The sequence below is a fragment of the Tripterygium wilfordii genome, chromosome 9 (assembly GCF_013401445.1).
Source record: "Tripterygium wilfordii isolate XIE 37 chromosome 9, ASM1340144v1, whole genome shotgun sequence".
NCBI classification, from domain to species: domain Eukaryota; kingdom Viridiplantae; phylum Streptophyta; class Magnoliopsida; order Celastrales; family Celastraceae; genus Tripterygium; species Tripterygium wilfordii.
Window position 1 is genome coordinate 8,663,279 of NC_052240.1, and position 17,053 is coordinate 8,680,331.

Below are 17,053 nucleotides of genomic sequence, written 5' to 3' on the forward strand. Positions count from 1 at the left end.
TCAAATTGGACCGTTAAACTCTATTTATTGTTCTACGAAGTCTTAGATTTCTAGTTTAGCTTTTGGACAACGTTTCTTTAGGTAAAGAAGCCAATAGACCAAGTTAAGTTCAAAATTGCACGAAACGAGAAAAATTTGTCTATGCATAGAATTGAGCATTCCTAAGACATTAGATTGGACCGTTATACTCTATTCAGTGTTCTTGGAAGTCTTAACTTGCTAGTTTGTCTTTTGGAAATTGTTTCGTTAGGTAAAGAAGCCAATAGACCAAGTTAAGTTCAAAATTGCACAAAACGAGAAAAACTTGTCAACGCATAGAACTGATCATTCCTAAGGAATCAAATTGGACCGTTATACTCTATTCATTGTTCTACGAAGTCTTAGCTTGCTAGTTTAGCTTTTGGACAACGTTTCGTCAGGTAAATAAGCCAATAGAACAAGTTAAGTTCAAAATAGCACAAAACTTGAAAAACTCGTCTATGCATAGAATTGAGAATTCCTAAGGCATCAAATTGGACCGTTATACTCTATTTAGTGTTCTTCGAAGTCTTAACTTGCTAGTTTAGCTTTTGGACAACGTTTCTTTAGGTAAAGAAGCCAATAGACCAAGTTAAGTTCAAAATTGCACGAAACAAGAAAATTTTGTCTATGCATAGAATTGAGCATTCCTAAAGCATCAGATTGGACCGTTATTCTCTATTCAGTGTTCTTGGAAGTCTTAACTTGCTAGTTTATCTTTTGGACATGGTTTGGTTAGGTAAAGAAGCTAATAGACCAAGTTCAGTTCAAAATTACACGAAACGTGAAAAACTTGTCTATACATAGAATTGAACATTCCTAAGGCATCAATTTGGACCGTTATACTCTATTTAGTGTTCTTCGATGTCTTAACCTGCTAGTTCAGCTTTTGGACAACGTTTCGTTAGGTAAAGAAGCCAACAGACCAAGTTAAGTTCAAAATTGCACGAAACGTGAAAAACTTGTCTATGCATAGAACTGAGCATTCCTATGGCATTAAATTGGACCGTTATACTCTTTTTAGTGTTCTTAGAAGTCTTAACTTGCCAGTTTAGCTTTTAGACAACGTTTCATTAGGTAAAGAAGCCAATAGACCAAGTTAAGTTCAAAATTGCACGAAACCTGAAAAACTTGTCTATGCATAGAACTGAGCATTCCTAAGGCATTAAATTGGACCGTTATACTTTTTTTAGTGTTCTTTGAAGTCTTAACCTGCTAGTTTAGCTTTTGGACAACGTTTCGTTAGGTAAAGAAGCCAATATACCAAGTTAAGTTCAAAATTGCACGAAACGTGAAAAACTTGTGTATGCATAGAACTGAGCATTCCTAAGGCATTAAATTGGACCGTTATACTGTATTTAGTGTTCTTTGAAGTCTTAACTTGCTATTTTAGCTTTTGGACAATGTTTCGTTAGGTAAAGAAGCCAATAGACCAAGTTAAGTTCAAAATTGCACAAAACGAGAAAAACTTGTCTATGCATAGAATTGAGCATTCTTAAGGCATCAAGTTGGCACGTTATACTCTTTTTAGCGTTCTTTGAAGTCTTAACTTGCTAGTTTAGCTTTTGGACAATGTTTCGTTAGGTAAAAAAGACAATAGACCAAGTTAAGTGTAAAATTGCACGAAACGTGAAAAACTTGTCTATGCATAGAATTGAGCATTCCTAGGTCATCAAATTTGACGGTTATACTCTATTTAGTGTTCTTTCAAGTCTTAACTTGCTAGTTTAGCTTTTGGACAACGTTTCGTTAGATAAAGAAGCCAATAAACCAAGTTAAGTTTAAAATTGCACGAAACGTGAAAAACATGTTTATACATAGAATTGAGCATTCCTAAGGCATCAATTTGGACAGTTATACTCTATTTAGTGTTCTTCGAAGACTTAACTTGCTAGTTTAGCTTTTGGACAACGTTTCGTTAGGTAAAGAAGCCAATACGCCAAGTTAAGTTTAAAATTGAACGAAACGTGAAAAACTTGTCTATGCATAGAATTGAGCATTACTAAGGCATCAAATTGGACCGCTACACTCTAGTTAGTGTTCTTTGAAGTCTAAACTTGCTAGTTTAGCTTTTGGACAATGTGTCGTTAGGTAAAGAAGCCAATAGACCAAGTTAAGTTCAAAATTACAAGAAAAACCAAAAACTTGTCCACGCATAGAACTGAGCATTCCTAAGGCATCAAATTGGACCGCTATACTCTATTTAGTGTTCTATCAAGTTCTAACTTGCTAGTTTAACCTTTGGACAACGTTTCGTCAGGTAAAGAAGCCAATATACCAAGTTAAGTTCAAAATTGCATGAATCGTGAAAAACTTGTCTATGCATAGAGTTGAGCATTTCGAAGGCATCAAATTGGACCGTTATACTCTATTTAGTGTTCTTCGAAGTCTTAACTTGCTAGTTTAGCTTTTGGACAACGTTTCTTTAGGTAAAGAAGCCAATAGACCAAGTTAAGTTCAAAATTGCATGAAACGGGAAAAAGTTTTCTATGCATAGAACTGAGCATTCCTGAGTCATTAAATTGGATGGTTATACTCTATTTAGTGTTCTTATACGTCTTAACCTGATAGTTTTGATTTGGGACAACGTTTCGTTAGGTAAAGAAGCCAAGAGACCAAGTTAAGTTCAAAATTGCACGAAACGTGAAAAACTTGTCTATGCATAGAACTGAGCATTCCTGAGGCATTAAATTGGACCGTTATACTCTATTTAGTGTTCTTTGAAGTCTTAACTTGCTAGTTTAGCTTTTGGACAACGTCTCGTTAGGTAAAGAAGCCAATAGACCAAGTTAAGTTCAAAATTGCACGAAACATGAAAAACTTATCTATGCATATAACCGAGCATTCCTAAGGCGTCAAATTTGACCGGTATACTCTATTTAGTGTTCTTAGAAGTGTTAACTTTCTAGTTTAGCTTTTGGGCAAATTTTCGTTATGTAAAGTAGCCAATAGACCAAGTTAAGTTCAAAATTGCACGAAACGTGAAAAACTTGTCTATGCATAGAACTGAGCAGTCCTAAGGCATTAACTTGGACCGTTATACTCTATTTAGTTTTCTTAGAAGTCTTAACTTGCTAGTTTAGCTTTTGGACAACGTTTCGTTAGGTAAAGAAGCCAATTGACCAAGTGAAGTTCAAAATTGCACGAAACGTGAAAAACTTGTCTATGCATAGAACTGAGCATTCCTAAGGCATTAAATTGGACCGTTATACTCTATTTAGTGTTATTTGAAGTCTTAACTTGCTATTTTAGCTTTTGGACAACGTTTCGTTAGGTAAAGAAGCCAATAGACTAAGTTAAGTTCAAAACTGCACAAAACGAGAAAAACTTGTCAACGCATAGAACTGATCATTCCTAAGGCATCAAATTGGACCGTTAAACTCTATTTATTGTTCTACGAAGTCTTAGATTTCTAGTTTAGCTTTTGGACAACGTTTCGTCAGGTAAAGAAGCCAATTGACCAAGTGAAGTTCAAAATTGCACTAAACTTGAAAAACTCGTTTATGCATAGAATTGAGAATTCCTAAGGCATCAAATTGGACCTTTATACTCTATTTAGTGTTTTTCGAAGTCTTAACTTGCTAGTTTAGCTTTTGGACAACGTTTCTTTAGGTAAAGAAGCCAATAGACCAAGTTAAGTTCAAAATTGCACGAAACGAGAAAAATTTGTCTATGCATAGAATTGAGCATTCCTAAGACATTAGATTGGACCGTTATACTCTATTCAGTGTTCTTGGAAGTCTTAACTTGCTAGTTTGTCTTTTGGAAATTGTTTCGTTAGGTAAAGAAGCCAATAGACCAAGTTAAGTTCAAAATTGCACAAAACGAGAAAAACTTGTCAACGCATAGAACTGATCATTCCTAAGGAATCAAATTGGACCGTTATACTCTATTCATTGTTCTACGAAGTCTTAGCTTGCTAGTTTAGCTTTTGGACAACGTTTCGTCAGGTAAATAAGCCAATAGAACAAGTTAAGTTCAAAATAGCACAAAACTTGAAAAACTCGTCTATGCATAGAATTGAGAATTCCTAAGGCATCAAATTGGACCGTTATACTCTATTTAGTGTTCTTCGAAGTCTTAACTTGCTAGTTTAGCTTTTGGACAACGTTTCTTTAGGTAAAGAAGCCAATAGACCAAGTTAAGTTCAAAATTGCACGAAACAAGAAAATTTTGTCTATGCATAGAATTGAGCATTCCTAAAGCATCAGATTGGACCGTTATTCTCTATTCAGTGTTCTTGGAAGTCTTAACTTGCTAGTTTATCTTTTGGACATGGTTTGGTTAGGTAAAGAAGCTAATAGACCAAGTTCAGTTCAAAATTACACGAAACGTGAAAAACTTGTCTATACATAGAATTGAACATTCCTAAGGCATCAAGTTGGACCGTTATACTCTATTTAGTGTTCTTCGATGTCTTAACCTGCTAGTTCAGCTTTTGGACAACGTTTCGTTAGGTAAAGAAGCCAACAGACCAAGTTAAGTTCAAAATTGCACGAAACGTGAAAAACTTGTCTATGCATAGAACTGAGCATTCCTATGGCATTAAATTGGACCGTTATACTCTTTTTAGTGTTCTTAGAAGTCTTAACTTGCCAGTTTAGCTTTTAGACAACGTTTCATTAGGTAAAGAAGCCAATAGACCAAGTTAAGTTCAAAATTGCATGAAACCTGAAAAACTTGTCTATGCATAGAACTGAGCATTCCTAAGGCATTAAATTGGACCGTTATACTTTTTTTAGTGTTCTTTGAAGTCTTAACCTGCTAGTTTAGCTTTTGGACAACGTTTCGTTAGGTAAAGAAGCCAATATACCAAGTTAAGTTCAAAATTGCACGAAACGTGAAAAACTTGTGTATGCATAGAACTGAGCATTCCTAAGGCATTAAATTGGACCGTTATACTGTATTTAGTGTTCTTTGAAGTCTTAACTTGCTATTTTAGCTTTTGGACAATGTTTCGTTAGGTAAAGAAGCCAATAGACCAAGTTAAGTTCAAAATTGCACAAAACGAGAAAAACTTGTCTATGCATAGAATTGAGCATTCTTAAGGCATCAAGTTGGCACGTTATACTCTTTTTAGCGTTCTTTGAAGTCTTAACTTGCTAGTTTAGCTTTTGGACAATGTTTCGTTAGGTAAAAAAGACAATAGACCAAGTTAAGTGTAAAATTGCACGAAACGTGAAAAACTTGTCTATGCATAGAATTGAGCATTCCTAGGTCATCAAATTTGACGGTTATACTCTATTTAGTGTTCTTTCAAGTCTTAACTTGCTAGTTTAGCTTTTGGACAACGTTTCGTTAGATAAAGAAGCCAATAAACCAAGTTAAGTTTAAAATTGCACGAAACGTGAAAAACATGTTTATACATAGAATTGAGCATTCCTAAGGCATCAATTTGGACAGTTATACTCTATTTAGTGTTCTTCGAAGACTTAACTTGCTAGTTTAGCTTTTGGACAACGTTTCGTTAGGTAAAGAAGCCAATACGCCAAGTTAAGTTTAAAATTGAACGAAACGTGAAAAACTTGTCTATGCATAGAATTGAGCATTACTAAGGCATCAAATTGGACCGCTACACTCTAGTTAGTGTTCTTTGAAGTCTAAACTTGCTAGTTTAGCTTTTGGACAATGTGTCGTTAGGTAAAGAAGCCAATAGACCAAGTTAAGTTCAAAATTACAAGAAAAACCAAAAACTTGTCCACGCATAGAACTGAGCATTCCTAAGGCATCAAATTGGACCGCTATACTCTATTTAGTGTTCTATCAAGTTCTAACTTGCTAGTTTAACCTTTGGACAACGTTTCGTCAGGTAAAGAAGCCAATATACCAAGTTAAGTTCAAAATTGCATGAATCGTGAAAAACTTGTCTATGCATAGAGTTGAGCATTTCGAAGGCATCAAATTGGACCGTTATACTCTATTTAGTGTTCTTCGAAGTCTTAACTTGCTAGTTTAGCTTTTGGACAACGTTTCTTTAGGTAAAGAAGCCAATAGACCAAGTTAAGTTCAAAATTGCATGAAACGGGAAAAAGTTTTCTATGCATAGAACTGAGCATTCCTGAGTCATTAAATTGGATGGTTATACTCTATTTAGTGTTCTTATACGTCTTAACCTGATAGTTTTGATTTGGGACAACGTTTCGTTAGGTAAAGAAGCCAAGAGACCAAGTTAAGTTCAAAATTGCACGAAACGTGAAAAACTTGTCTATGCATAGAACTGAGCATTCCTGAGGCATTAAATTGGACCGTTATACTCTATTTAGTGTTCTTTGAAGTCTTAACTTGCTAGTTTAGCTTTTGGACAACGTCTCGTTAGGTAAAGAAGCCAATAGACCAAGTTAAGTTCAAAATTGCACGAAACATGAAAAACTTATCTATGCATATAACCGAGCATTCCTAAGGCGTCAAATTTGACCGGTATACTCTATTTAGTGTTCTTAGAAGTGTTAACTTTCTAGTTTAGCTTTTGGGCAAATTTTCGTTATGTAAAGTAGCCAATAGACCAAGTTAAGTTCAAAATTGCACGAAACGTGAAAAACTTGTCTATGCATAGAACTGAGCAGTCCTAAGGCATTAACTTGGACCGTTATACTCTATTTAGTTTTCTTAGAAGTCTTAACTTGCTAGTTTAGCTTTTGGACAACGTTTCGTTAGGTAAAGAAGCCAATTGACCAAGTGAAGTTCAAAATTGCACGAAACGTGAAAAACTTGTCTATGCATAGAACTGAGCATTCCTAAGGCATTAAATTGGACCGTTATACTCTATTTAGTGTTATTTGAAGTCTTAACTTGCTATTTTAGCTTTTGGACAACGTTTCGTTAGGTAAAGAAGCCAATAGACTAAGTTAAGTTCAAAACTGCACAAAACGAGAAAAACTTGTCAACGCATAGAACTGATCATTCCTAAGGCATCAAATTGGACCGTTAAACTCTATTTATTGTTCTACGAAGTCTTAGATTTCTAGTTTAGCTTTTGGACAACGTTTCGTCAGGTAAAGAAGCCAATTGACCAAGTGAAGTTCAAAATTGCACTAAACTTGAAAAACTCGTTTATGCATAGAATTGAGAATTCCTAAGGCATCAAATTGGACCTTTATACTCTATTTAGTGTTTTTCGAAGTCTTAACTTGCTAGTTTAGCTTTTGGACAACGTTTCTTTAGGTAAAGAAGCCAATAGACCAAGTTAAGTTCAAAATTGCACGAAACGAGAAAAATTTGTCTATGCATAGAATTGAGCATTCCTAAGACATTAGATTGGACCGTTATACTCTATTCAGTGTTCTTGGAAGTCTTAACTTGCTAGTTTGTCTTTTGGAAATTGTTTCGTTAGGTAAAGAAGCCAATAGACCAAGTTAAGTTCAAAATTGCACAAAACGAGAAAAACTTGTCAACGCATAGAACTGATCATTCCTAAGGAATCAAATTGGACCGTTATACTCTATTCATTGTTCTACGAAGTCTTAGCTTGCTAGTTTAGCTTTTGGACAACGTTTCGTCAGGTAAATAAGCCAATAGAACAAGTTAAGTTCAAAATAGCACAAAACTTGAAAAACTCGTCTATGCATAGAATTGAGAATTCCTAAGGCATCAAATTGGACCGTTATACTCTATTTAGTGTTCTTCGAAGTCTTAACTTGCTAGTTTAGCTTTTGGACAACGTTTCTTTAGGTAAAGAAGCCAATAGACCAAGTTAAGTTCAAAATTGCACGAAACGAGAAAATTTTGTCTATGCATAGAATTGAGCATTCCTAAAGCATCAGATTGGACCGTTATTCTCTATTCAGTGTTCTTGGAAGTCTTAACTTGCTAGTTTATCTTTTGGACATGGTTTGGTTAGGTAAAGAAGCTAATAGACCAAGTTCAGTTCAAAATTACACGAAACGTGAAAAACTTGTCTATACATAGAATTGAACATTCCAAAGGCATCAAGTTGGACCGTTATACTCTATTTAGTGTTCTTCGATGTCTTAACCTGCTAGTTCAGCTTTTGGACAACGTTTCGTTAGGTAAAGAAGCCAACAGACCAAGTTAAGTTCAAAATTGCACGAAACGTGAAAAACTTGTCTATGCATAGAACTGAGCATTCCTATGGCATTAAATTGGACCGTTATACTCTTTTTAGTGTTCTTAGAAGTCTTAACTTGCCAGTTTAGCTTTTAGACAACGTTTCATTAGGTAAAGAAGCCAATAGACCAAGTTAAGTTCAAAATTGCACGAAACCTGAAAAACTTGTCTATGCATAGAACTGAGCATTCCTAAGGCATTAAATTGGACCGTTATACTTTTTTTAGTGTTCTTTGAAGTCTTAACCTGCTAGTTTAGCTTTTGGACAACGTTTCGTTAGGTAAAGAAGCTAATATACCAAGTTAAGTTCAAAATTGCACGAAACGTGAAAAACTTGTGTATGCATAGAACTGAGCATTCCTAAGGCATTAAATTGGACCGTTATACTGTATTTAGTGTTCTTTGAAGTCTTAACTTGCTATTTTAGCTTTTGGACAATGTTTCGTTAGGTAAAGAAGCCAATAGACCAAGTTAAGTTTAAAATTGCACGAAATGTGAAAAACTTGTCTATGCATAGAATTGAGCATTCCTAAGGCATTAAGTTGGACCGTTATACTCTTTTTAGTGTTCTTTGAAGTCTTAACTTGCTAGTTTAGCTTTTGGACAACGTTTCGTTAGGTAAAGAAGCCAATATTCCAAGTAAAGTTCAAAATTGCACGAAACGTGAAAAACATCTCTATGCATAGAATTGAGCATTCCTAAGTCGTCAAATTTCACCGTTATACTCTATTCAGTGTTCTTCTAAGTCTTAACTTGCTAGTTTAGCTTTTGGACAACATTTCGTTAGGTAAAGAAGACAATAGACCAAGTTAAGTTCAAAATTGCACGAAACTTGAAAAACTTGTCTATGCATAGAATTGCGCATTTCTAACGCATCAAGTTGGACCGTTATACTCTTTTTAGTGTTCTTTGAAGTCTTAACTTGCTAGTTTAGTATTTGGACAACGTTTCGTTAGGTCAAGAAGACAATAGACCAAGTTAAGTTTAAAATTGTACGAAACTTGAAAAACTTGTATATGCATGGAATTGAGCATTCCTAAGGCATCAAGTTGGACCGCTATACTCTTTTTAGTGTTATTTGAAGTCTTAACTTGCTAGTTTAGCTTTTGGACAACGTTTCGTTAAATAAAGAAGCCAATATACCATGTAAAGTTCAAAATTGCACAAAACGTGAAAATTTTGTCTATGCATAGAATTGAGCATTCCTAAAGCATCAGATTGGACCGTTATTCTCTATTCAGTGTTCTTGGAAGTCTTAACTCGCTAGTTTATCTTTTGGACATGGTTTGGTTAGGCAAAGAAGCTAATAGACCAAGTTCAGTTCAAAATTACACGAAACGTGAAAAACTTGTCTATACATAGAATTGAACATTCCTAAGGCATCAAGTTGGACCGTTATACTCTATTTAGTGTTGTTCGATGTCTTAACCTGCTAGTTCAGCTTTTGGACAACGTTTCGTTAGATAAAGAAGCCAATAGACCAAGTTAAGTTCGAAATTGCACGAAACGTGAAAAACTTGTCTATGCATAGAACTGAGCATTCCTATGGCATTAAATTGGACCGTTATACTCTTTTTAGTGTTCTTAGAAGTCTTAACTTGCCAGTTTAGCTTTTAGACAACGTTTCATTAGGTAAAGAAGCCAATAGACCAAGTTAAGTTCAAAATTGCACGAAACCTGAAAAACTTGTCTATGCATAGAACTGAGCATTCCTAAGGCATTAAATTGGACCGTTATACTTTATTTAGTGTTCTTTGAAGTCTTAACCTGCTAGTTTAGCTTTTGGACAACGTTTCGTTAGGTAAAGAAGCCAATAGACCAAGTTAAGTTCAAAATTGCACAAAACGAGAAAAACTTGTCAACGCATAGAACTGATCATTCCTAAGGAATCAAATTGGACCGTTATACTCTATTCATTGTTCTACGAAGTCTTAGCTTGCTAGTTTAGCTTTTGGACAACGTTTCGTCAGGTAAATAAGCCAATAGAACAAGTTAAGTTCAAAATAGCACAAAACTTGAAAAACTCGTCTATGCATAGAATTGAGAATTCCTAAGGCATCAAATTGGACCGTTATACTCTATTTAGTGTTCTTCGAAGTCTTAACTTGCTAGTTTAGCTTTTGGACAACGTTTCTTTAGGTAAAGAAGCCAATAGACCAAGTTAAGTTCAAAATTGCACGAAACGAGAAAATTTTGTCTATGCATAGAATTGAGCATTCCTAAAGCATCAGATTGGACCGTTATTCTCTATTCAGTGTTCTTGGAAGTCTTAACTTGCTAGTTTATCTTTTGGACATGGTTTGGTTAGGTAAAGAAGCTAATAGACCAAGTTCAGTTCAAAATTACACGAAACGTGAAAAACTTGTCTATACATAGAATTGAACATTCCAAAGGCATCAAGTTGGACCGTTATACTCTATTTAGTGTTCTTCGATGTCTTAACCTGCTAGTTCAGCTTTTGGACAACGTTTCGTTAGGTAAAGATGCCAACAGACCAAGTTAAGTTCAAAATTGCACGAAACGTGAAAAACTTGTCTATGCATAGAACTGAGCATTCCTATGGCATTAAATTGGACCGTTATACTCTTTTTAGTGTTCTTAGAAGTCTTAACTTGCCAGTTTAGCTTTTAGACAACGTTTCATTAGGTAAAGAAGCCAATAGACCAAGTTAAGTTCAAAATTGCACGAAACCTGAAAAACTTGTCTATGCATAGAACTGAGCATTCCTAAGGCATTAAATTGGACCGTTATACTTTTTTTAGTGTTCTTTGAAGTCTTAACCTGCTAGTTTAGCTTTTGGACAACGTTTCGTTAGGTAAAGAAGCTAATATACCAAGTTAAGTTCAAAATTGCACGAAACGTGAAAAACTTGTGTATGCATAGAACTGAGCATTCCTAAGGCATTAAATTGGACCGTTATACTGTATTTAGTGTTCTTTGAAGTCTTAACTTGCTATTTTAGCTTTTGGACAATGTTTCGTTAGGTAAAGAAGCCAATAGACCAAGTTAAGTTTAAAATTGCACGAAATGTGAAAAACTTGTCTATGCATAGAATTGAGCATTCCTAAGGCATTAAGTTGGACCGTTATACTCTTTTTAGTGTTCTTTGAAGTCTTAACTTGCTAGTTTAGCTTTTGGACAACGTTTCGTTAGGTAAAGAAGCCAATATTCCAAGTAAAGTTCAAAATTGCACGAAACGTGAAAAACATCTCTATGCATAGAATTGAGCATTCCTAAGTCGTCAAATTTCACCGTTATACTCTATTCAGTGTTCTTCTAAGTCTTAACTTGCTAGTTTAGCTTTTGGACAACATTTCGTTAGGTAAAGAAGACAATAGACCAAGTTAAGTTCAAAATTGCACGAAACTTGAAAAACTTGTCTATGCATAGAATTGCGCATTTCTAACGCATCAAGTTGGACCGTTATACTCTTTTTAGTGTTCTTTGAAGTCTTAACTTGCTAGTTTAGTATTTGGACAACGTTTCGTTAGGTCAAGAAGACAATAGACCAAGTTAAGTTTAAAATTGTACGAAACTTGAAAAACTTGTATATGCATGGAATTGAGCATTCCTAAGGCATCAAGTTGGACCGCTATACTCTTTTTAGTGTTATTTGAAGTCTTAACTTGCTAGTTTAGCTTTTGGACAACGTTTCGTTAAATAAAGAAGCCAATATACCATGTAAAGTTCAAAATTGCACAAAACGTGAAAATTTTGTCTATGCATAGAATTGAGCATTCCTAAAGCATCAGATTGGACCGTTATTCTCTATTCAGTGTTCTTGGAAGTCTTAACTCGCTAGTTTATCTTTTGGACATGGTTTGGTTAGGCAAAGAAGCTAATAGACCAAGTTCAGTTCAAAATTACACGAAACGTGAAAAACTTGTCTATACATAGAATTGAACATTCCTAAGGCATCAAGTTGGACCGTTATACTCTATTTAGTGTTGTTCGATGTCTTAACCTGCTAGTTCAGCTTTTGGACAACGTTTCGTTAGATAAAGAAGCCAATAGACCAAGTTAAGTTCGAAATTGCACGAAACGTGAAAAACTTGTCTATGCATAGAACTGAGCATTCCTATGGCAGTAAATTGGACCGTTATACTCTTTTTAGTGTTCTTAGAAGTCTTAAATTGCCAGTTTAGCTTTTAGACAACGTTTCATTAGGTAAAGAAGCCAATAGACCAAGTTAAGTTCAAAATTGCACGAAACCTGAAAAACTTGTCTATGCATAGAACTGAGCATTCCTAAGGCATTAAATTGGACCGTTATACTTTATTTAGTGTTCTTTGAAGTCTTAACCTGCTAGTTTAGCTTTTGGACAACGTTTCGTTAGGTAAAGAAGCCAATATACCAAGTTAAGTTCAAAATTGCACGAAACGTGAAAAACTTGTGTATGCATAGAACTGAGCATTCCTAAGGCATTAAATTGGACCGTTATACTGTATTTAGTGTTCTTTGAAGTCTTAACTTGCTATTTTAGCTTTTGGACAACGTTTCGTTACGTAAAGAAGCCAATAGACCAAGTTAAGTTTAAAATTGCACGAAATGTGAAAAACTTGTCTATGCATAGAATTGAGCATTCCTAAGGCATTAAGTTGGACCGTTATACTCTTTTTAGTGTTCTTTGAAGTCTTAACTTGCTAGTTTAGCTTTTGGACAACGTTTCGTTAGGTAAAGAAGCCAATATTCCAAGTAAAGTTCAAAATTGCACGAAACGTGAAAAACTTCTCGATGCATAGAATTGAGCATTCCTAAGTCGTCAAATTTCACCGTTATACTCTATTCAGTGTTCTTCTAAGTCTTAACTTGCTAGTTTAGCTTTTGGACAACATTTCGTTAGGTAAAGAAGACAATAGACCAAGTTAAGTTCAAAATTGAACGAAACTTGAAAAACTTGTCTATGCATAGAATTGCGCATTTCTAACGCATCAAGTTGGACCGTTATACTCTTTTTAGTGTTCTTTGAAGTCTTAACTTGCTGGTTTAGTATTTGGACAACGTTTCGTTAGGTCAAGAAGACAATAGACCAAGTTAAGTTTAAAATTGTATGAAACTTGAAAAACTTGTCTATGCATGGAATTGAGCATTCCTAAGTCATCAAATTTGACCGTTATACTCTATTTAGTGTTCTTCTAAGTCTTAACTTGCTAGTTTAGCTTGTGGACAAAGTTTCGTTAGATAAAGAAGCCAATAAACCAAGTTAAGTTTAAAATTGCACGAAACGTGAAAAACTTGTCTATGCATAGAATTGAGCATTCCTAAGGCATCAATTTTGACAGTTATACTCTATTTAGTGTTCTTCGAAGTCTTAACTTTCTAGTTTAGCTTTTGGACAACGTTTCGTTAGGTAAAGAAGCCAATACGCCAAGTTAAGTTTAAAATTGAACGAAACGTGAAAAACTTGTCTATGCATAGAATTGAGCATTACTAAGGCATCAAATTGGACCGCTACACTCTAGTTAGTGTTCTTTGAAGTCTAAACTTGCTAGTTTAGCTTTTGGACAATGTGTCGTTAGGTAAAGAAGCCAATAGACCAAGTTAAGTTCAAAATTACAAGAAAAACCAAAAACTTGTCCACGCATAGAACTGAGCATTCCTAAGGCATCAAATTGGACCGCTATACTCTATTTAGTGTTCTATCAAGTTCTAACTTGCTAGTTTAACCTTTGGACAACGTTTCGTCAGGTAAAGAAGCCAATATACCAAGTTAAGTTCAAAATTGCATGAATCGTGAAAAACTTGTCTATGCATAGAGTTGAGCATTTCGAAGGCATCAAATTGGACCGTTATACTCTATTTAGTGTTCTTCGAAGTCTTAACTTGCTAGTTTAGCTTTTGGACAACGTTTCTTTAGGTAAAGAAGCCAATACGCCAAGTTAAGTTTAAAATTGAACGAAACTTGAAAAACTAGTCTATGCATAGAATTGAGCATTCCTAAGGCATCAAATTGGACCGCTATACTCTATTTAGTGTTCTACGAAGTCCTAAATTGCTAGTTTAGCTTTTGGACAACGTTTCGTTAGGTAAAGAAGCTAATAGACCAAGTTAAGTTCAAAATTGCACGAAACTTGAAAAACTAGTCTATGCGTAGAATTGAGCATTCCTAAGGCATCAAATTGGACCGTTATACTCTATTTAGTGTTCTTCGAAGTCTTAACTTTCTAGTTTAGCTTTTGGATAATGTTTCGTTAGGTAAGGAAGCCAATACACCAAGTTAAGTTCAAAATTGCACGAAACTTGAAAAACTTGTCTATGCATAGAATTGAGCATTCCTAAGACATCAATTTGGACCGTTATACTCTATTTAGTGTTCTTCGAAGTCTAAAATGGCTAGTTTAGCTTTTGGACAACGTTTCGTTAGGTAAATAAGCCAATAGACCAAGTTAAGTTCAAAATTACAATAAACGAGAAAAACTTGTCTACGCATGGAACTGAGCATATATAAGGCATCAAATTGGACCGCTATACTCCATTTAGTGTTCTACGAAGTCCTAAATTTCTTGTTTAGCTTTTGGACAACGTTTCGTTAGGTAAAGAAACTAATAGACCAAGTTAAGTTCAAAATTGCACGAAACTTGAAAAACTAGTCTATGCATAGAATTGAGCATTCCTATGGCATCAAATGGGACTGTTATACTATATTTAGTGTTCTTCGAAGTCTTAACTTGCTAGTTTAGCTTTTGGACAACATTTCGTTAGGTAAAGAAGAGAATAGACCAAGTTGAGTTCAAAATTAAACGAAATGTGAAAAACTTATCTACGCATAGAACTGAGCATTCCTAAGGCATCAAATTGGACCGTTATACTCTATTTAGTGTTCTTCGAAGTCTTAACTTGCTAGTTTAGCTTTCGGACAACGGTTCGTTAGGTAAAGAAGACAATAGAGCAAGTTAAGTTCAAAATTGCACGAAACTTGAAAAACTTGTCTATGCATAGAATTGAGCATTCCTAAGGCATCAAGTTGGACCGTTATACTCTTTTTAGTGTTCTTTGAAGTCTTAACTTGCTAGTTTAGCTTTTGGACAATGTTTCGTTAGGTAAAGAAGCCAATATACCAAGTAAAGTTCAAAATTGCACGAAACGTGAAAAACTTGTCTATGCATAGAATTGAACATTCCTAGGTCATCAAATTTGACGGTTATACTCTATTTAGTGTTCTTCCAAGTCTCAACTTGCTAGTTTAGCTTTTGGACAACGTTTCGTTAGATAAAGAAGCCAATAAACCAAGTTAAGTTTAAAATTACACGAAACGTGAAAAACTTGTTTATACATAGAATTGAGCATTCCTAAGGCATCAATTTGGACAGTTATACTCTATTTAGTGTTCTTCGAAGTCTTAACTTGCTAGTTTAGCTTTTGGACAACGTTTCGTTAGGTAAAGAAGCCAATACGCCAAGTTAAGTTTAAAATTGCACGAAACGTGAAAAACTTGTCTATGCATAGAATTGAGCATTACTAAGGCATCAAATTGGACCTCTACACTCTAGTTAGTGTTCTTTGAAGTCTAAACTTGCTAGTTTAGCTTTTGGACAACGTGTCGTTAGGTAAAGAAGCCAATAGACCAAGTTAAGTTCAAAATTACAAGAAAAACCAAAAACTTGTCTACGCATAGAACTGAGCATTCCTAAGGCATCAAATTGGACCGCTATACTCTATTTAGTGTTCTATCAAGTCCTAACTTGCTATTTTAATCTTTGGACAACGTTTCGTCAGGTAAAGAAGCCAATATACCAAGTTAAGTTCAAAATTGCATAAACCGTGAAAAACTTGTCTATGCATAGAGTTGAGCATTTCTAAGGCATCAAATTGGACCGTTATACTCTATTTAGTGTTCTTCGAAGTCTTAACTTGCTAGTTTAGCTTTTGGAAAACGTTTCTTTAGGTAAAGAAGCCAATAGACCAAGTTAAGTTCAAAATTGCATGAAACGGGAAAAAGTTTTCTATGCATAAAACTGAGCATTCCTGAGGCATTAAATTGGACGGTTATACTCTATTTAGTGTTCTTATACGTCTTAACCTGATAGTTTTGATTTGGGACAACGTTTCGTTAGGTAAAGAAGCCAATAGACCAAGTTAAGTTCAAAATTGCACGAAACGTGAAAAACTTGTCTATGCATAGAACTGAGCATTCCTGAGGCATTAAATTGGACCGTTATACTCTATTTCGTGTTCTTAGAAGTCTTAACTTGCTAGTTTAGCTTTTGGCCAACGTCTCGTTAGGTAAAGAAGCCAATAGACCAAGTTAAGTTCAAAATTGCACGAAACATGAAAAACTTGTCTATGCATAGAACTGAGCATTCCTAAGGAGTCAAATTTGACCGTTATACTCTATTTAGTGTTCTTAGAAGTGTTAACTTTCTAGTTTAGCTTTTGGGCAACTTTTCGTCAGGTAAAGAAGCCAATAGAACAAGTTAAGTTCAAAATAGCACTAAACTTGAAAAACTCGTCTATGCATAGAATTGAGAATTCATAAGGCATCAAATTGGACCGTTATACTCTATTTAGTGTTCTTCGAAGTCTTAACTTGCTAGTTTAGCTTTTGGACAACGTTTCTTTAGGTAAAGAAGCCAAAAGACCAAGTTAAGTTCAAAATTGCACGAAACGAGAAAAATTTGTCTATGCATAGAATTGAGCATTCCTAAGGCATCAGATTCGACCGTTATTCTCTATTCAGTGTTCTTGGAAGTCTTAACTTGCTAGTTTATCTTTTGGACATGGTTTGGTTAGGTAAAGAAGCTAATAGACCAAGTTCAGTTCAAAATTACACGAAACGTGAAAAACTTGTCTATACATAGAATTGAACATTCCTAAGGCATCAAGTTGGACCGTTATACTCTATTTAGTGTTCTTCGATGTCTTAACCTACTAGTTCAGCTTTTGGATAACGTTTCGTTAGGTAAAGAAGCCAATAGACCAAGTTAAGTTCGAAATTGCACGAAACGAGAAAAACTTGTCAACGCAGAGAACT